Source organism: Thermobia domestica, chromosome 5, assembly GCF_964235325.1.
Source record: "Thermobia domestica chromosome 5, izTheDome1.hap1.1, whole genome shotgun sequence".
Classification (NCBI taxonomy): Eukaryota; Metazoa; Arthropoda; class Insecta; order Zygentoma; family Lepismatidae; genus Thermobia; species Thermobia domestica.
Genome location: NC_137458.1, coordinates 124815412 through 124828387, shown reverse-complemented (window position 1 = coordinate 124828387; position 12976 = coordinate 124815412). Strand labels below are relative to the sequence as shown.

At 38.1% G+C, this 12976-nt stretch overlaps 1 protein-coding gene across 1 annotated transcript in view; it reads right to left on the bottom strand.

Moving 5' to 3' along the window:
• kst (spectrin beta chain, non-erythrocytic 5 kst) overlaps positions 1–12976 on the bottom strand; it is a 446615-nt gene extending 433639 nt beyond the window's left edge. The window contains exon 1 of the mRNA XM_081759067.1: positions 12788–12976. The gene's annotated coding sequence lies outside the window, so the exon portion shown is untranslated. The remainder of the gene's footprint in view (positions 1–12787) is intronic.

Here is a 12976-nt window from a genome sequence, read left to right as displayed (position 1 = left end):
TATTATCGAATATATTCAAAATTTCATAAATACAGTGTATGATGTGGTAGATGACAAACTGTAATTTCCTAAAGAGAATGCTGGTTGGGTGCCAAAGAACCTCACAGACGTCCATACGGAACAGTGATCGCTTACATGCCTGGACCACCTAGCATGGTACGCTGAAGGACATAATTTTCTGGTAGTTATCGTTACATGGACGATTTCTGAGTGCCCCACTACATGCCTGAAAGTGGACATGCATGGAATGGAAACGTACCTATTCCTCACCAAAGAAGAAATTCAAGGGATTCTCGAGTAATTTTCTAACACGCGGAGCCACTGTTAATGCTGCATTGACAACATTCACACAGTTGAGGCGAGCGCTTCATGACAAACGCCCTAACATTGCTGCTGGAAATATCAAATTTCTTCATGACAATGCCACTCACCCGTTATCTTCTGTTAGAAAGAAACTAGAGAAGTTCGGGTGCTCGAACACGTGCCATATAGCCCTGATATGACGCCTTCTTTCCTCAATCGTAACATATTTGACATTACCGGTCATCAATTTAGAATTTCATCGAACCAAATATTCCCAATTAAGAATTACCGCAGAAAACTGACTAGTACCGCTCCACTTTAACCGGACTATATTTGTCTGAAACAATAATTTCGTGTATTTTCAACAGGTTCTCTATCTCTCCTAACAGATACAAAAGTACTCACCTGTTCTCCGTGTCTACGGATATTTTAGCTCTCTATACAAATGAAGCAGTCCTGATTGAGTAACTGACTCACTGAACAACGACCACCCCAAACCGCGAAAAACTAGAAACTTGATATTGACAGTGCATAGATTGCGATGTAAGGTACCTTAACTTACTCTATGGGCTATGGAATCCAGAGGTTCAATGCCGTATTCACAAAAGATCTCCAGTAACTTGGGTTCTAAGCAAATTGGATCAAGTTTCTACCTTATAGTCCAACTTCTGAGATACATCATAATATTCTCCTCCTGTCTGTGCCTAGGTCTTCCTAACGATCGTTTTCCGATTGGATTTCAGTTAAAACTTTGAAAGCATTCCTATTTTCTTCTATTCCGGCTACACGAACTGCCCTTCTAAACTTGATGGCCCTAACAATGTTTGACAAATGAAATAAATTATGCGGTTCTTCGATACAAAGTTTCCACCATTCCCCCAATTCCGTTCTTCTTGGGCCCTAATATACATCTCAGAATTTTATTCTCGAATACTTTCAGTTTGCGTTCTTCCCTCACAGCAAACGACCATGTTTCGCAACTATACAGCACAAGAGGCATTATGCGTATACCTCACATGTATATCTCAAAATGCTAGTATTAGTGTCGAATCCGTTAATTTTGGGAGTCGCTGAGATGAATAGAATATTCTCGATGAAGTTTGGCCTCCTCCGACGTGTGGGGTGGGGTGAAAAATAGCATGCCAAAAATTAATATATCGGTGTTGAATTCATATTTTCGAGATCCTTAAGCTGTTTGGTGACAGTCCAGATGACGTTTAAGCTCCTGTTTGGGCAAGAAGAGACACGTCAGCTACCCTGAGAATTAACAGGGGAGAGTACGCGTCGCTCATTGCTAATTAATTATTTCACTCATATTGACAGGGTCATCACCAAAGCGTTGCTCTTGGTTATATATTTATTTCACTCAATTGACAGAGGCAAAGTCAAAGGTGTGCCTCTCTTATTTATTCATTTCACTCATTCCTTTATCCATTTTCTCGATGATTGGACTTGGGAAGAGGAATGTTTAGGTAAAAGAAGAAATAAATACCCAGGACGAAAATATTAGCGTAAAATCCATAGTCCTCGGGGACGCTGAGATGAATAGTGACACTCCCATACCGTTCAAGTCCAACTTAGCCCCCACCGTCATCGGGGATGGGGTGAAAAGCAGTATGTCCAAAATGGCATGTATTAGTGTCGAATCTATAGTTTTCGAGGTAACGAAACTGATTGGTAACAGTTCTGGTAACATTTAAGCCCAAACTTAGGCAAAAAGGAACATAGCTATCCCTAGATTTGACATGGATAACGCTAAAGAGCTTGCCCTTTCTTATTTATTTATTTATTTCACTCGTTCTTTTACTTTAAAATATGATATGTAGCATAAACTTTATCCTCTCTGTGTGAAGTTCGGGTATTTCAGTTAGTAATGACAATAATACTGCACAACAATGTTACGCAGAAATTTTGTTGGAAATAAATATAAATTGGTGATAATTATTATTATTGAATATTTAATAATTCAACGTTGCCTCTGAAATCGCAAAAGGGATCAAACTTACAAGTGGCAAGTAGGGGGGGGGGGAAGGCGTGAAGTTCAGGAAGGCTCCAGATAAACAATGTTGGAAATCACTGACTCAGAGAATGTGCATTACCTGTAAAGAAAGGATGTTTTGGGATATTAGGAAGTTCAGATTAATCACTGTCCGTGTTTTCTCTTAAAAATTTGGTAAGTCCGCCAATTCCAACGTACAGTATATTGTTGGCTATCCCTTGGTACGACCGAAAATAAATTAATGTAAGTATTCTGCTATCATGGATACTGAGTTCCAAAGGGAAATAAATCCTCTCCAAGTTAATCGCTAGTTTCTTTTACTTGACTATAATTTTTACCACCCAATTTATCGCAAAGTGAGAAACTGCCGCTTACTGTTCCATTCAATAAAGAAAATCTCTCAATTACTGGAATAGAAAAATTAACACCATTTGCCTCCAAGTGGTTAAAATATCATTTGCGGATTACTTTTTATACAAAGTATACGAAACAACTTCATTTGCCATATTGAAATAAAGATAGATATACAATATTCCACTACATCTGCTGTTTAAGGACGAAATTCCGAAGCATTCGCTTCATCACCGGCTTCCATCTACCACGGGCAATCTCTGGTAACGTAAGCAACTTCGTACAATGCCAGCCTATGATTTGTACCAAAGCGCATACTTTACCAAAAAGAAAAAAAGTATATATATAAAAAGAAAGAAAAGAAAGCAATGCCGACACTCAGCTGACGTATCTCCTCACGTGAAGACACGTTGTTAATCGGAACACGAACTGCCAACACACCGCATTTATACGTCACTGGGGTACATACACATGGTTCAATGACCCCGCAGACATCCGTGAAGTGTGTCTAACTGCTTTTACGTTTGCTTAGTACAGTTTCTGATCATAATCGCAACAATCTCTCACTCAAACAGAAAATGCTTCCTCCTGAGGAAAATTATTTTTTTAAAAAAAAAAGAAATAAATATAATTGATTTCTGGTAGATAACACCAAAAGCGCATTATCGACAACAACAAAAAGAGTTGAAAGATCTTTGATAAACTACGAAACACAAAACTATTCACTATGGCATGCACACAAAAGTTCTGGAAATATAGGTTTCCTTTCAATGATGTACACCCGTTACACCAGCAAGTCACAATACTGAAACAATTTTCACAAACAGTCGCTCATGTAATCGTTAACTTGAAACAGAAATTCTGCAACTCCTCTCCTACATGTATTTAACTAAATGTGCAAATGCATTTTATTACTTGTTTTACGTTTCTTTATTTCCTCTTCCTTCTTCAGCCACGAACATCTCTATTGATTTTTTTTTTTTTTTGTATGAATGAGTAATGTATGAAAAACTTGTTATATAGGCCCCACATTTCTAGTAGTAAAACAAAACAATATGAAATAAGCGTCATAGCAATGCAATTGTCCATAAAAGAATCATGCATCGAGTTCTACACTTCAAGAAAGTATTAATACATAGACTGGTTCTCCGTACATGTATTCTCACTAGCAGCTACAGATAGTTATCAAAATCACAGAAACGCCTGAAAAAAGTGCAACTTAGCAGGTTATAACATTTTTTAAAATTATATTTTAGCCCACAGTCCGTGTAATTCTTAAAATATACCAGCACGGTCAAATCACATAAAATAAGGCACGACAACTTATATCACTATTACCTTTTTTATTATCAAGACTCCATTAATTATTATTCTCTTTTTTCAGTTGTCATAGTAACGTTTTAAACAAGCAACTATATGAGGTTGACAACATCTATAAAACCAACATATATTTTTAACTATTGAGATTAAATCTTAATTCTTTCTATTTAGAATCAACATGTAATTTCTTTTCTTCTTCTTCTACACGACAGATTATGTACTTTTATGCACCGTTATCCCAAAATCAAAATACAAAAATGGAAGTAATCTAACGCAATGATACACAATATCGTTGTATCAATGGCTCACGACGGACTTCTTTAATTGGTTACAATTCAAGAAAGAATCCTGGACCGTTACCTATCTCTACATATAAGGTTACATTACTTTCCGAATAGCCCTCGTATATATAAATTACAATACATATATATATATATTAATATCATTTTATCTCATTTAGGTCCTAAAATAGATTCTTCAAATCGATATTATGGGAGCTCATTGACAAATCAACTCAGTATGTGCTGACATCTATATAATTTATTTCTTCCATTTTGGGCATAATTAAGTCATTCTCAAAATTAGTAAGCAAGGCATTCTTAAAATCCAAGCAACTACCTAAATTATTTTTGATTGCTTTGAACCACACAGAGCATGGGAGTAATAAAACATGAGGCAATATTTTCAGAAATTTACTTATCAATTCCCATTAAGTCACATTCATCTTCAAAATTTTCCAAGAAAGTACTGGCCGAAATGTCGTCTGTTCTCCCACTAAATTTCGTCAGGGACCTAATCTCACTAAATCTAAAATGACTGATCTTACGAGTGTGCTTACAACGATTGGAGTTTACATGAATATTTCTATTACGGTGATGCGAAAGATTTCTTCTTCCATCTATCAAAATTTGCTATGCCCCACGCAAATTAAGTCAGCCCAACGACTTTGTTCAAAAATTAGGGGTGGTAATATTTTTTTCGAGCTATCAGTGTTCAGAATGTATGTAAGTAATTGTTGATAAGTACTGAATTGTTGACAATAGTAGAAAATATAAGCGAAGTGAATTATTGTGCAATCTTCTCCATCGATAGTAAAGCAGAGTTAGTTTTGAAGGGTTAGTAAATGTACTAGTACACAAATTCGTAGTGCGAACAGGAAATGGCGTGTAAAGACGAAGTGGTTTGTAATTCATAGTTACTGTTCCTTCGTTCCACACATTTTTTTTTTTTTTTTTTTTTTTAATGAATATTAGCACAAAGTCTTGTTGAAGGTGAACGAAACTATATATATACAAAAGAAGTCCTGAATGATTGATTGGTTGATCAACGCTCAGGCCAAACCACTTGCACTAGAAACTTAAAACCAAACCACTTGCACTAGAAACTTAACGTTTGGACAGGGCATGAGATTTGTAATATTAAGGTTCCACAAAGGAAAGATTTTTGGAAATTCGACAGTGAAGAGAGTTGACAATTATTCGATTTTCAAACTTTGCTATGCGTAAGTGTTGCAAGTTTTGTGGAACATTTTATCCATCCGACCACAGCAACGCGTTGAATGATCTAACGGGAATAGAATCCATGACCACACGCAGTAAAGGTGCACGCACTAGATACCAGAAAAACAGATGGACCAACCAGACAAATGCTCGGTGCGCTCTCCACTAGTGACCCTAACCAAACCAACCAAAGAAGAACAAATTCGAAAAAAGGTTTTGAAATTGCTTTCATCTTCAACTGAAACAAAGCGACACATCATAACCGCATATATAGATATAATTAGATAAAGACCTTATACATTTTAGATGAGAAGAAAATAAGATTTATAGCTCCTATAGTTGATTTCCTATTGCTTGGAATGTGTGGTATCTTTACCTGTTTTGTTCATTTCTTTGAAAGGCGAGTATTTTTAAAAATAACTTCTACTTTGTTATCCGTTTCCAAATATCTTATATTAAGGGAAAGGTTGGAATGTTAAAGGTTGTGTGAACCATGAATGGACATATTTCATTTTTACCTTCCTGTTCTTGTTTCCATGGATGCAGAAGTAATTTTTCAGTTTCATTCCACTTTCAATGCTTTTGCTGTACTGTGCTTCTATTGTTATTCTATGTAATTAATTCATGTTACCATTTTTATTTTGATGTTAATTGATGTGAAACTTGTAAGCACTCCGAGCCACATCTGACAAAAGTACTCCCTGAAACTGCTCAGAATAATCCAGAACCGTGATCGAAAAGTGAGATTTTGAGTCAAATTCTGACACTGGCAAGTTACTCGATGGATAATTCCATAATTTTTAATTACAATTACCTCAATGTGGAGGAAGAATATTTCCACTTCAAGTAACTATTGCCAATAAACTATGAACAAAACCAAATAATCACAATAATACTAATAATGAAATTTATAAAGGTTTCTTTTAAATACCGTGGACAGGCGTTTGACCAACCGCAGATTTGGCCAAATTACAATCAAGCCAGTCCCAGGAGTGGATAAAGGGTGAGGGAAAGTTAAGTTTCGTATTGAAAGTATTGTATTCGATTATTTGCATTCCTTACGAGATTTATGGATTGAATAGATTATGCAATATCTCGGTAGTGATTTACAGTAGGGTCTACTTTAGTACTCAATGGTAGTTTATATTCAGAATTTACTTTTTACATGTTTCTGCGCAAGTTTATTTCAAACCGCCACTTTCTAAGTCTCTATTAATAGTGCAAGATTTAAATGCAGTAAAGCTTAATGTGATGTATTAGACAATGTAACTATCGCTTCTCTGAGATCGATTTTGTAAAGTGATTCTGTTTCTAAGACTGAACATGACCCATAACAGTTCTTTTCGGGCAAAAGCCAGAACGTTCTTCTTTCGGGCTAAAGCTACGGAATTCAAGAACGGGGAATTAGCAAGTCGGACAAACACCACGGAGCCCTTTAAGCTACAATTAAATTATGATGTAAATATTAAATTTAACAAGCTCACAAAATATATGAAAATTTATAGAGTAGGCCCCTTGCCAAAGCTTCACAACAATATTCGCCACTCAGACCCACCATGTCGCCTTCAATATATCACACAAATTTCAAAATTCCTACCTAGTTGTTTAGGAATGTATTTGGTCTAGGAATTAATTCGTGCGGGTGGACAAGAGATGGCGCAACGAACGGAGCGTCCCACAGTTCCGTGTATCCACACAATGTGTTGCAAACCCCTGTCATCGCGTATCGTTCGTAGTATAGGGCAGTGGATTAAAGCGTCAACAACACCAGTTTGTAGTTAAGTGAACATGGCGCAATTTGTGCCTGATAAAGTGTTTTTGCGGGGTGTCCTGCTGCATTACTTTAACATGCAGAAAAGTGCGACTGAAAGTCATCGTATTTTGGTGGAAGTGTATGGTGACCATGCTCTAGCTGAGCGAACGTGTCAGAAGTGGTTTGCACGGTTTAGAAGTGGTGATTTCGGCTTGGCAGACCAAGAGCGAGCTGGACAGCCAAAAAAATTTCAAGACGAAGAATTGACAGCATTGCTCGAGCAGGATTCGTGTCAAACGCAGGAACAACTTGCAGCAGCATTAGGCGTTGATCAAACAGCAGTCTCCAAACGCTTGAAAGCCATGGGAATGATTCAAAAGATGTCACATTGGGTTCCACATGAATTGAAAGACAGAGACGTTGAAAGACGAAAAACCATTTGCGAATTGCTTCAACGACAGAGCAGAAAGGGGTTTCTGCATCGAATTATTACGGGTGATGAGAAGTGGATCCATTACGAGAACCCTAAACGAAAAAAGGCCCGGGTGAAACCAGGTGAACCAGGTCTATCACAACCAAAACGAGATATTCACTGTGCAAAGGTTATGCTATGCATATGGTGGGATATGAAAGGTGTGGTGTACTATGAGCTGCTGCAACCGGGTGAAACTATGAATGGAGAACGTTATCGACGACAATTAATGCGTTTGAAGCAAGCTCTGGCCAGAACACGACCAGAATGGGAGAACAGACATGATAAACTTATTGTTCAACATGATAACGCTCGCCCACATGTCGCAAAACCGGTCAAAACCTATTTAGAAAATGTCGGATGGGAAGTTTTACCCCACCCGCCGTATTCACCAGACGTTGCTCCTTCGGACTACTACTTGTTCGATTGCATGAACAACGATTTGATTGGACAGCGGTTTACTTCTTCAGAAGATATCGAAACATGGGTCTCTGACTGGATCGCTTCCAAGGATGAGGACTTCTTTCGCCACGGAATCCGTACATTGCCTGACAGATGGGCGAAAGTGGTGGCTAGCGATGGACAATATTTTTCTTAAGGTATTTATGTATTTTGTGTTTGTACTACAGCTTCAATGTGTGCGTACCAACCGCACGAATTAATTCCTAGACCAAATATAACATTTTTTTTTTTACGAAAAAGAAGTCAATTTTGCATTAAATAAGTTGCCCCTTTATTTCATCTCAGAAGAAAACCTTCATGAAAATGTATGCACTCATCTCTCGTTTTAACGGAGGGCAGCGATGGATAAGAGGTAGAGCGTTCACCTCTGCCACATGAGGTCCTTGGCTGGACCCCCAGCAAAGCCAAGTGATGGTAGACAAACACCATGTGCGTGGGTTTTCTTGTTTACTCCCACTTTCTTCAAGCTACCACTTCATTCATTTCTCATCATCACAGTTTTCTTTAGCCTAGTGCCGGCATGTTCGTGGGACGTAAAACAAATATTTCATTTCAATTTTTTCCTCGTTTTAACTGATAAAAAGGAGTTAACAGCTGTTTGCTATTGCCGATTTCCCACAAGTTCCGACACATTCTGCCGTGGCTAATGCCCACAATTGCGTTACAAAAGGAAGAGGAATAATACAGCACAGTACTGTACTTTTAATGAAGCACACTATTCAATCTAACAATACACTATGAATACAATCCAGTAAATTCAACATATTTAGTTTAAAAGCAGGCCTTTCAAGCTGACCCTCATTGGTTCCATATAAGAACGAAGAAAAAAATCTACATTTTAAACACATGTACGCACAGTTCTGCTGAAAGAAAAAAAAGCCACCCACCTCTTTTGAAGAGCCCTGTATTCTTACCTAAGTTCGAGGGGGGCACGATGGCTGAGTGGTAAAGCGCTCACCTTTAGTTTGTGGGGTCCCTGGTTTGATCCCCAGCCAAGTAAGTTTGTGGTGAACAACATCGGGGTACTCCCGTTTCCTCTCACTTTCTCATTCTACCAATCCTTACATTATCATTCACTTGCTTTAATCATCATTTCTGTCAGCTTAAAGGGCATAATCGTGGGACGTTAAACTCACAGATTTCTTGCTTAGGTTCGAGTTAAACAAATATGGATTTCCTTTGGCCAATTGAGATCTTTATTTAGAACCAAACTATTAATGTATGACCTTTCAAATCAAGATAGGTGATGAAGATTTTCTTAACAAGATTGTACATTCCAAAAATATCGTAATCTGTTCAGCTCTGCCGATAAATGTGCAGGAATACTTTACTAATTCTACTCACTAAGGTCATGTAGTATTTATCCATTACCACATTCATCCTTTGTAGATAACGCAGAAGCTTCCCTTCAACGTTTCTATAATACGTCCCCATGATTTCCGAAATTAACTATGCAACCCTCAATCTCCGTAAATCCCCACTCACTTCGGTTAATCCCTCTTTAACCATACGTTACAATGGGCACCAAGTTCAATATTTGCAATAACCGAAATTAGCACAAAAACTTCTGGTAATTTTACTATAAAGCACGAAAACGATTGCGGCTTAGCAGTACCATGTACTGCAAAAGCTCGCTTCGGGGTGCAAAATTTACCCAAGCATTAGGGAAAAATGAGCACTTGTTTTGTAACAACCCTGGGATGAGTATCAATTGTAAATCCATTATTATTAACGAAAACAATAGACGTCTCCGTACAACTGAAATTATATTCCAACTATCACACTCATTTCGAAGTTATTTATGAGAATGTGTATATACTCTGGTCAGAAGTGTTTTTTATTTCTTCAATGTGGGGTTTGCATACTTATTTTTGCTGGAAATTACAATTTCAACCAGTTTCATGGTCGACAGTGCACACTTTTCTGAAAAAATCTCACTTCTGCCATAATACATATTCACTCATTTAAAATCAGGCTTGTAATTACGCACGAGCCACCCGGCAGCGTATTTAAAATTGATATTTATGTATGGTATGCGAAAAGAGACTGTCTGTGATAGAAGTGTAACTCCCAGATTTTGCACTCTCATTAAAATGTTACGAATTGTTATTAATACAACTTTGTTTTGGACAATCATAGGGAACAGGCCATCTGAACCTAAGTTTGGGCCAATCTACACGGCATCTTACAGACGCCGAATGGAATGGAATGGAGATCCGTACTGAAAACAATGTTAGCACAACCGCGCGACCGAGTTTTCTCGTTACTACACTATTGGCACTAGAAGAAATTGAGGCTGTTTGCTTATTTGTTAGCGTAAAACTATATTTAGTCAATTTTTGTGCTGCTTTTGCTTACATAGGCTGAAAATTTCCTTGGGCCCAGGAGGAGCGTAGGGAGCAGCAAAAGTAATCACTTTTTAAATGTAATTCTTAAAAAAATGCAAAGGGCACACCGTAAAACTCAGAAAAAGAAACGTGTAAACAAAACCATAAGCTACATCCTGCTTCGAAAAGTATAAATAAATTAATTCCTGTCAGATAGCCTACTAATAATATTTTTTCTTTATTTAAAAAAAAAAAAGCAAAATGTTCAAACTATCGTTACTGAACGCCTGCAAGAGATCAATTTTCAACACAGACTTGGCGGGGGCCACACTTTCGATTATGCTCAATACGTAAAAATAAAATCTTTGAGTCTTACGTCCCACGATTATGCCGGTTAGGCTAAAGGAGGCGGTGATGATGAGTAATGAATGAAATAGTGGAATGAAGAAAGTGGGAGGAAACGGGAGAACCCCGAGAAAACCCACGCACACGGTGTTTGTCCATTCACTTGGAGGGAGCTGGGATCGAACCCGGGACCCCAAGCACCACAGGTGAACGCTCTACCACTGAGCCACCGTGACCCCTGCTCAATATGTGTTACCAGTATTTTTCGCAGTAGTACCATACATAGGTTAGTTCCTCAATCTACGGTATGATCACCCTGTATTCTTAAAAGTTCTGAAAAAGTGCACCTCGAGCAGAACATTCATAGGAACTAATACTTAAACGAACCCTGTGAGGCTTCTAACCCCCTTCCTTCGTTGTCGCTCGCTTAGCTATGTTTTCTGAAGTAACACTGGAGATCTTATATTTGCAAGATTGGACTGGAATTAGATTTATCGGCTGGCAACATCTAAGATCATTTAGTCCGTTACGTATACGAGGGATGACGTCTCTCGGCGAGCACACTATCCGATGAAAGGGAAGAAAGGAAGCGGCCTGGGCCATTATGTCAGGTACCATCCCGGCATTTGCCTGGTATGAATGAGGGAAACCCAGGAAAAACCTCACTCAAAAAATGGCTGGCCTGAAAAAGCTGTTACACTTTTTCGACCGAGTGTCCCCACCGGGAGTCGAACCCGGAACCGCTTGCACCAAAAAGCGAGAGCGTTAGCGACTACGCCACGCGGGGCTACATTTTGCAAGATTGGGGAAGAAACTAAAAGATAGCCAAAATCACTTGTTCTGTTCAACATGCACTCTTACCAAAAGTTTCTACGGGGGAAGTGTCTGAAACCGTCAGTAGCCATTCTCGCTCATAACTTTGATTGTGGTCTGAATTTAACTGCAGACACATACGCAGGAATTTATATCGGATGGGGGAGAATTAAATATGATAAAAATTATTAAAATTTGTAAGATCATCCCTAAAATTAGACTAAATTTACACAACAGTCGAAATTTCAGGGGGCGGGCCCACGGACCCAACCTCTGCGTGCGTCTTTGCCGGCTTGTCACATATTTCACTAAGTGCCTATTAATAATATGACAAATAATCTATTCATTACAAAATCCTAAATGGTCGCGTTTGACTTTAGAAGTTATATGCAAAGGTACCAATAATACTGCAATCTAGAATCTCCTAACAACTTCAAACAGCATCCACCACACATCATCTTAACCAATTCATCCGAACTTTACACTCTTCTCTTCACTTCTAATTTCCAAAAGCAACGATTCATTGTAATACTGGCAACTTAGGCACACCCTATCTAACAAATATGATATTCACTTATATATTTACTTTGCACAGTCACTTCTTTCGTTACAATCATGCGTTAAACTTCACATAGCAATATTTCAAGGTCACTAGGAAGATGTTAACGCTCGTCCCTCCGTGAAACCTCTCTGCATCAACTGAAACTGAGTACAGTACCAAAAACAAACGGTATTTGCCGTTTATTCTTCACAGTGTTACAAATCTAACATGACAAACGTCATATATAATTTAATTGAAAATGCTTACAAATTGTATCTAAATCATGTTCGCGATTTTCAATTCATTCTCAAGCAATGGACTTGCCAGCAAGTACTACGTAGCCAAACGAATGCCCTCAAGCGAAGACTTCTTGACGTTCCCGGAATTGCAATATGTCTTTCATTAAAATCAACAGTTCTTTATCTCACAGGTGCACAAAGTGTTACACAGCCTATAACACAATGAAATCACTCCACAGTTACTGTCAACATAAAACCGGAATGTTTCTTGTCAAATTAAGTTCAAACACACATTCGAACAGACACTTTTCCGCGCTTTTTCAACCTTCCTTCTGCTATAGAAATAAATTTTACACTACTTACCCTTTCCAGGCGATATAAATCCTCGTAATATGCACAAGCAACAGTTTTACAAACACAGACACCTAAGATGCACTTCTAATTTTGCGGGTCTTTTATTATTATTATTCTCACAGAGATTTCACTACACCGACATTTCACACACACCTCACTTTCGAACTGTAAACACACAGCACAAACAACCAACCAAAC